This window comes from Lemur catta, chromosome 3, assembly GCF_020740605.2.
Source record: "Lemur catta isolate mLemCat1 chromosome 3, mLemCat1.pri, whole genome shotgun sequence".
NCBI lineage: Eukaryota > Metazoa > Chordata > Mammalia > Primates > Lemuridae > Lemur > Lemur catta.
In genome coordinates this window covers 28872986-28880265 of record NC_059130.1, presented here as the reverse complement: position 1 = coordinate 28880265, position 7280 = coordinate 28872986, and the positions used below count along the sequence as shown (strand labels likewise).

Sequence of the window (7280 nt, the reverse complement as noted above, 5' to 3'; positions counted from 1 at the left end):
TCTGCAGGTGGATGGTGGTGATGGCTGCACAACAATGTGAATGTACTGAATGCCACTTTGTACATTTAATGGTTAAAGTGGTCAATTTTATTTATGTATGTCTTGCCACAATAAATAAAAAAGTGAAAGACCATTGTGCATACCTGGAGAGGAACTAGAGGCAGGTACAACAAGGTGTCATTATATGAAAAATTACAACCCAGGTGAGGGGGTGTGACATTGGTATCACTTGGCAGGGTTAGGTTTGCCAGGCCAGTTGACGTCCATCTTGGGAGAGAAGTCCACTAGTAAAAAATAGGAACTTCAAAGGAAATTAGAAATCAGGCCATCAGAGCTTTAGGTGCTTGGAAACACTTTAGGAAAAGGCACAAATCTGAGCTAAAAAAGGGGAATTCTGACTCCAGTTTCCTCAACCTATACTCTGGGGCCGCCCAACAGCTAAATCATCCCATCCTTGCTGACTCAGCCCCTTGCAGCTGCCCAAGCACATCTACATCATTGTTGTAGCTCTGAATGACCTAAAGCCATTCAGAAAATCCAAAGCTGCATTTTATAGCAGATGGAGATCTCAGAAGGGACCCCAAGGAGAAGGATAGATGGAAAATTGAGACCAGAGTTTGGAGTAGGACAGCTCCAGAGGAGCAACTTCATTGTCTGGCAGGTGCAGATCATTGTTCTCTTTTTTATTCTTTCCATAAATACCCTATTCATGAAGTAGCTATTGAGTCACTCATTTGAAATCTGTACTTTTACATACATATTAACTCATTGAATCCGCACAGAAGCCCTGCAGGAATCCCCCTTTAGCCTGAGTGCCTTGGTCAAGTGCCTTTACAGCCCATGAGTGACAGAATGTCCTTCATCTGCCTTTAAGTCTGCATGTCTTCCTCTCACTACATATACCTCCCCAGAGCCTATGAATTTGTCCCCAAACCCACCTATTCCTTCCCTTGCTCTCTGGCAGAACCCTAGCTCACTGCGCTCCCACTCTATTCCTGGGCTCCTCTGGAGGTGTGGATAGAAAAAAATTCTGTTTCCTATCTACACCAGCTAAAGAAATCTGTTTTATCCTCTAATCTACTACTATTCTCTATACTACACATATTTTTATTTTTATTATAATTATTTTTTAATTGGCACATTGTAATTGTATACATTTATGGAGTACAATTTGGTGTGTTGATATATATATATGTTGTATGATGATCATATCCGGATATTTAGCATAACCATCACCTCATGCATTAAAAATATGGAATGTGGCCAGGCACAGTGGCTCACACCTGTAATCCTAGCACTCTGGGAGGCCAAGGCAGGAGGATCACTTGAGGTCAGGAATTCAAGACCAGCCTGAGCAAGAGTGAAACCCCAGTTTCTACCAACAATAGAAAAATTAGCTGGACATGGTGTAGTGCACCTATAGCCCCAGATACTCGAGAGGCTGAAGCAGGAGGATCCCTTGAGCCCAGGAGTTTAAGGGTACAGTGAGCCATGATGATGCCACTGCACTCTACCCAGGGTGATGGAGCAAGACTGTCTCAAAAAAAAAAAAATGGAATGTGGCCAGGCTCTGTGGCTCATGCCTGTAATCTTAGCACTTTGGGAGGCCAGGGCAGGAGACTCACTTGAGCCTAGGAGTTCAAGACCAGCCTGAGCAACATAGCGAGACTCTGCCTACAAAAAGTAAAAAATTAGTCCAGCATGGTGGCACATGCCTGTAGTCCCAGCTACTTGGGAGGATCGCTTGAGCCCAGGAGTTTGAGGTTGCAGTGAGCAATGATGATCCCACTGCACTGTTGCCTGGGTGACAAAGCAAGACCGTGTCTCAAAAAAAAAACATTTATATGTATATATGAAATGGTTTACAAATTTGCATGTCATCCTTAAGCCATTCTAATCTTCTCTGTATTGTTCCAATTCAAGCATGCGCAGCTGAATCAAGTACCCAATACTTTACTTCTGCCACCAGGTATGTAGGGATTTTCCCCATAACAATTCAATTCTCTAATTCTCTGCAGACGTCAACTGGTGTCTTTCGATTCAATTCAATTCTGACACTATTTACCTGGAGTTAGTGCAGAAAACACAAGGTAAGGGCTCAGGTCACACCAGACCAGCCTCTCCCCACTTCAGACACCAATTGCAAGTCCAGGTTGTCTCATCAGTGTGTCTAAACCAACTAGCTATAAATCAGTCTCCCTCAACCCCCTCTTCTGGTTCAATTCTTCCCTTTTCTTTCTTCTCTTTTCTTCCTTCTCTCGTCCCTCCCTGCCTTCCTCCCTCCTTCTTCCTTCCTTTCTTTCTTTCCTTCCTTCCTTCCTTTCTCCTTCCTTTGTTCCTTCCTTCCTTCCTTCCTTCCTTCCTTCCTTCCTTCCTTCCTTCCTTCCTTCCTTCCTTTCTTTCTTTCCTTTCTTTCCTTTCTTTTTTATTGAGACAGGGTCTCACTCTGTTGCCCTGGCTAGAGTGTAGTGGCACTACCATAGCTCACTGCAGCTTCCAACTCCTGTGCTCAAGTGATCCTCCTGCCTCAGCCTCCTGGGTAGCTGGGACTATAGATGTGCACCATCACACCCAGCTAATTTTTCTATTTTTTGTAGAGGTGGGGTCTTGTTCTTGCCCAGGCAGGTCTCGAACTCCTGATCTCACGTAATCCTCCTGCTTCAGCCTTCCAGAGTGCTAGGATTACAGGTGTGAGCCACAGCACATGGCCTCAATTATTTTCTAGAACTGCTCACAGAACTCAGGGAAACACATTTACCAGTTATTATATAATAAATGATATGATAAAGAATATGTTAATAGGTCGGGCGTGGCTCACGCCTGTAATCCTAGCACTCTGGGAGGCCGAGGCTAGTGGATCGCTCGAGGTCAGGAGTTCGAGACCAGCCTGAGCAAGAGCGAGACCCCGTCTCTACTAAAAATAGAAAGAAATTATCTGGCCAACTAAAAATATATAGAGAAAAAATTAGCTGGGCATGGTGGCACATGCCTGTAGTCCCAGCTACTCGGGAGGCTGAGGCAGTAGGATCGCTTAAGCCCAGGAGTTTGAGGTTGCTGTGAGCTAGGCTGACGCCACGGCACTCACTCTAGCCCGGGCAACAGAGCGAGACTCTGTCTCAAGAAAAAAAAAAGAATATGTTAATAGATTAACAGTCACATAAAGAGGTGCACAGAGCAAGGTCTGGAAGGGTCTGGAGCACAAGATCTTCTGTCCCTGTGGAGTTGGGGTTTACCACACTTCTGACATGTGGGCATGTTCACCAAGCTGGAAGCTCTCTGAACCCTGTAGTTCAGGGATTTTTATGGAGGCTTCATCACATGGGTATGACCAATTATAACTCAACCTCCGGTTCCTTGCCCTTCCCCAGAGGATGGAGGGGGTGCAGACGAAAGTTCCAAGCCTCTAATCATGGCTTGTTCTTTTTGGTGACCAGCCCTTATCCAGGAGCCCACCAAGAGTCACCTCATTAGAACAAAAGATGCTCCTAGCACTCCTATTACCGAGAAAATTCCCAGGGATTTAGAAGATCTGTGTCAGGAACCAGGGTCAAAGACCAATGTACATATATTTCTTATTATATCACAGGATGGAAAGATAAGGAAGAATTAACAAAGGAGATAGAGAAGGGACATACAGGCCGGGCGCGGTGGCTTACGTCTGTAATCCTAGCCCTCTGGGAGGCCGAGGCAGGAAGATCACTTGAGGTCTGGAGTTCAAGACCAGCCTGAGTAAGAGTGAAACCCCGTCTCTACCAAAAATAGAAAAATTAACCGGGCATGGTGGTGCACGCCTGTAGTCCCAGCTACTCGGGAGGCTGAGGCAGGAGAATCACTTGAGTCCAGGGGTCTGAGGTTGCTGTGAGCTAGGCTGATGCCATCGCACTGTACCCAGGGTGATGGAGTAAGACTGTGTCTCAAAAAAAAAAAAAAAAGAGAGAGAGAGAGAAGGGATATAAAGAGAAATGGCAGGAAGGGCAGACAGTCTAGAGATCAAGCGATACTTTCAGGAAGAAGGAGGAAGTTAACAGTAGCCAGCGTGGAGGCTGGGGCAAAAGACCCTTCCCATAGGAAGGTGTGTTACAGAGCCTGCTATGTAATGGGTCAAAGGAAGGATGAGAACTCTAGGCAACGGGTTTCTACCTGATTTAACAACCACTTGCCTTGTCTTCTGTGGTTTCCCAGGAGTCTGGCGTCAGCTGTCAGCCAGCTCACCCTCAGAGAGAAGAGCTATTGAAACAGACCAGGAAGGGGAATTGATTCTAGGCTCAGTCCTTCCTTGTCCTTACCAAGCTGAATTGGAACTCCTTGTGCCTAACCCTCCACCCAAGTACTCTTTAGGCACATTGCCACCTGGGTCCCAGTCTTGAGTCCACTTTAAACAGCCGGGTGATGTCCAGCAATCCAAAAGACCTCTCTGAGTGGGCTCCAAATCTGTAAATTGAGGATACCAGCATATTGTATTTTTTAATGAATCAAAGGAAAAATGTGTCTCTTATCTAACCAACTCATAGTACAAAGATGAGAATCAGAGGTGGCAAAGTAGGGGAAAGATCTTCATAAATATTTAAGGCATTATTCAAATCCAAGGAATTATTAATCTGCCTTCATTGCAAAATCCATGTTAAGGATATGGGGGTGAGACTTGGGGTTGAGAGAAAGAGGATTGCCATGGGGGATGCAGTGTCTCCCATAACAAAAGCCTCTCACTTCCCCTTTGCCAGTCTGGGGCCTCCTGGAAGTGACCTTCCCAGCAGTACTTGGAGGAAATCTGAGACAGTTTGGGCTCAGTCTGGCTAGGCCAAGAGCCTCTGGCCTCTCCTATGCCCAGTCTAAGCCCCTTTGGGAAACACTTGGCAGGGCAATAGGGCAAGGTCTCCTAAACTAAACACACTGGGTCCCTGGGAAGAGGGAAAGTCCTCAGAGCCAGCCTCTCCCCCAGCCACATTGAAGCCTCAAGGACTCATGGAAAGAACATAGCTTTGCAGTCGGTCAGACCTGGGTTAAAACCCTGGTTTAACTCCTTATTGGTACAATTTGGGGTTAATTACCTAACCTCTTTGAGCATCATTTTCTCACTCCTAAAATGGAGATGCTATGTATCTAATAGGCTTGTGGCAGGCATTATTCCTCACATGGTTAGGAGCACTGCTCCAGCAATGACGGGCCCACAGACCGTGCCTGCTTTCAGCTACATCCCCAGGCCATTAGGGTAGTATCTGGCTTAAGCTCTTGTATTTCATGGTTTGTTACAAAGACCAAACTTGTGTCCTGAAAACTGTCACTTCCTCCAGAAGGCCATATCTCACTGGGTTAGGTGTCCCCTGTGTCTCCCTGTGGCCCCTGAACTTGCCTCTGTGAGAATACTGATCACCAGATACTGGCACTGCCTGAATTCTTGCGTGTCATTCCCACCACTTGGAATTTCTTGATAGGAGGGGCACATTTTTGTTGACCCTCAGAGGGAGAGGGTATGGCATAATAATAATCATGAATGGAATTAATTTTAATTTTTTAAGACATGGGATCTTGCTACATTGCCCAGGTGGGCCTTGAACTCCTGGACTCAAGTGATCCTCTCCCCTCAGTCTCCTGAGTAACTTGATGTTTTTTACAATATGCCCAAAGGTAGAGAAATATTCTAATGAACCCCCAAGTATATGTCATCCAGATTTCACAACTGTCAATATATTGTTGATCTGATTTTATTATGTCACCTTCCTTTTCTTCCTCCCACACCCACCACCATACTCTTTTCTTTGCTGGAATACTTTAAATCAAAGCCCCAACATCAATATCATTTCACCCATAAACACTTCAGAGTGCATCTCTTATAGATAAGCATTTCTTAAGTACAACAGACAAAATTAACAGTAATTCCTTAATATTATCTAATACTCAATCCATGTTTAAATTTCCTGGATGGTCTCAAATATGTATTTTGCAATTGGTTTGTTCAAATCAGAAGTCAAATAAGGTCTACATGTTGAATTTGGTTGGTATGTGTCTTAACTCATTTTTAAGTAAATAGTTCCCTCTTCTCCCCTTTTTTTCATGCTGTTTAATTGTTGATGAAGCTGGGTCATTTGCTTGTAGAATTGTCTACATTCCGAATTTGGCTGATTGCATCCTCAAGTTTTTATTTAACTCACTACTCTATCCCCTGTATTTCCTCTAATCTAGTAGTTAGAGTTGAGGCTTCATTAGTCTCAGAACTCATCTGAAGTGGGTACTTGCATTATATCAGGAGGCACACTGGCTTGGTTGACCCACTTTTAGTGGTGCCAAACCTAATGGTTTTAGTAGCTATTGATGTGTGTTCTAAATTTAACTGAACAAAAGAAGAAGTCAAGAATGCCCATTTAGGCCGGGCGTGGTGGCTCACGCCTGTAATCCTAGCACTCTGGGAGGCCGAGGCGGGAGGATCGCTCAAGGTCAGGAGTTTGAGACCAGCCTGAGCAAGAGTGAGACCCCATCTCTACTAAAATAGAAAGAAATGATTTGGACAGCTAAAAAATATATATATATAGAAAAAATTAGCCGGGCATGGTGGCGCATGCCTGTAGTCCCAGCTACTCGGGAGCCTTAGGCAGTAGGATTGCTTGAGCCCAGGAGTTTGAGGTTGCTGTGAGCTAGGCAGACGCCACAGCACTCTAGCCTGGGCAACAGAGTGAGACTCTGTCTCAACAAAAAAAAAAAAAAAAAAAAGAAAGCCCATCTAATGGCCAGGTGGTGGCTCATACCTGTAACCCCAGTGCTTTGGGAGGCTGAGTATTGCTTGAGCCCAAGAGTTCAAGACTGCAGTGAACTATGATTGCACCACTGCACTCCAGCCTGGGCAACAGTGCAATACCCTATCTCAAAAAAAAAAAAAAAAGAAAAGAAAAGAATAAAAAGAAAGAAAGAAAGAAAAAGAAAGCCCATTTAATGATGCCAGAGAGGAATAAAATCTAGAAGTTTAAATAGGAATTTTGTTTAACAGAGGAAATAGAGCACACAGGTGTAGGGAACAGTGTGTGCAAAGCGTAACACTGAAATAGAGCAAGTCATATTTAGGAAGTAAAAGGATTTTGGGGTGGGCCAAGGAGTAGAGAGAGGAAGGAGTAGAGGCTAGAGAGGTGAGCCTGATCCAGATGGAGAAGGTCTTTGCATTCCCTGAAGAGTCAGCAATGCCTTTGATCAGAGCAGGCTGATCAGACCTGATTTTTAGGCAGACAACTTTGGCCGCAATGGGAGGCTCCCGTGCAGGTGGGGACCTACCAGCGATGGAGACCTCAGGCAGG

At 44.9% G+C, this 7280-nt stretch overlaps 1 pseudogene; it reads right to left on the bottom strand.

Moving 5' to 3' along the window:
• Positions 1–1846: 1846 nt before the first annotated feature.
• On the bottom strand, positions 1847–1945 carry LOC123636210 (annotated as a pseudogene).
• Between the last annotated feature and the right edge of the window lie 5335 nt (positions 1946–7280).